Source organism: Physeter macrocephalus, chromosome 2, assembly GCF_002837175.3.
Source record: "Physeter macrocephalus isolate SW-GA chromosome 2, ASM283717v5, whole genome shotgun sequence".
NCBI lineage: Eukaryota > Metazoa > Chordata > Mammalia > Artiodactyla > Physeteridae > Physeter > Physeter macrocephalus.
The window spans coordinates 74,701,215-74,702,634 of NC_041215.1; the positions used below are offsets into that span (position 1 = coordinate 74,701,215).

General features: G+C 35.6%; 1 protein-coding gene across 5 annotated transcripts in view; it reads left to right on the plus strand.

Moving 5' to 3' along the window:
• NOSTRIN (nitric oxide synthase trafficking) overlaps positions 1-1,420 on the plus strand; it is a 64,826-nt gene that overhangs the window by 48,569 nt on the left and 14,837 nt on the right. The window lies entirely within an intron of this gene.

Sequence of the window (1,420 nt, forward strand, 5' to 3'; positions counted from 1 at the left end):
AACTTGCCTCTTAGAACTGCTTTTGCTGTGTCCCATAGGTTTTGGGTCGTCGTGTCTCCATTGTCATTTGTTTCTAAGTATTTTTTGATTTCCTCTTTGATTTCTTCAGTGATCACTTCGTTATTAAGTAGTGTATTGTTTAGCCTCCATGTGTTTGTATTTTTTACAGTTCTTTTCCTGTAATTGATATCTAGTCTCATAGTGTTGTGGCCAGAAAAGATAATTGATATGATTTCAATTTTCTTAAATTTACCAAGGCTAGATTTGTGACCCAAGATATGATCTATCCTGGAGAATGTTCCATGAGCACTTGAGAAAAATGTGTATTCTGTTGTTTTTGGATGGAATGTCCTATAAATATCGTTAAGTCCATCTTGTTTAATGTATCATTTAAAACCTGTGTTTCCTTATTTATTTTCATTTTGGATGATCTGTCCGTTGGTGTAAGTGGGGTGTTAAAGTCTCCTACTATGATAGTGTTTCTGTCGATTTCCCCTTTTATGGCTGTTAGTATTTGCTTTATGTATTGAGGTGCTCCTGTGTTGGGTGCATAAATATTTACAGTTGTTATATCATCTTCATGGATCGCTCCTTTGATCATTATGTAGTGTCCTTCTTTGTCTCTTGTCATAGTCTTTATTTTAAAGTCTATTTTGTTTGATACGACAGTTGCTGCTCCAGCTTTCTTTTGATCTCCATTTGCACTTTCAGTGTGTATGTGTCCCTAGGTCTGAAGTGGGTCTCCTGTAGACAGCATATATATGGGTCTTGTTTTTGTATTCATTCAGCCAGTCTGTGTCTTTTGGTGGGAGCATTTAATCCATTTACATTTAAGGTAATTACCGATTTGTATGTTCCTGTTACCATTTACTTAAATGTTTTGGTTTTGTTCTTGTAGGTCTTTTCTTTCTCTTGTGTTTCTTGCCTGGAGAAGTTCCTTTAGCATTTGTTGTAAAGCTGGTTTGGTGGTGCTGCACTCTCTCAGCTTTTGCTTGTCTGTAAAGGTTTTAATTTCTCACTTGACTGACTATTTCCTTTCCCATATTAGGGAAGTTTTCAACTATAATCTCTTCAAATGTTTTCTCAGTCCCTTTCTTTTTGTCTTCTTCTTCTGTGACCCCTATAATTCGAATGCTGGTGCGTTTAACATTGTCCCAGAGGTCTCTGAGATATTCCTCAGTTCTTTTCATTCTTTTTTCTTTATTCTGCTCTGAGGTAGTTATTTCCACTATTTTATCTTCCAGGTCACTTATCCGTTCTTCTGCCTCAGTTATCCTGCTATTGATCCCATGTAGAGTATTTTTAATTTCATTTATTGTGTTCCTCATCATTGCTTGCTTCCTCTTTATTTCTTCTAGGTCTTTGTTAAATGTTTCTTGCATTTTCTCTATTCTATTTCCAAGATTTTGGATCATCTTTA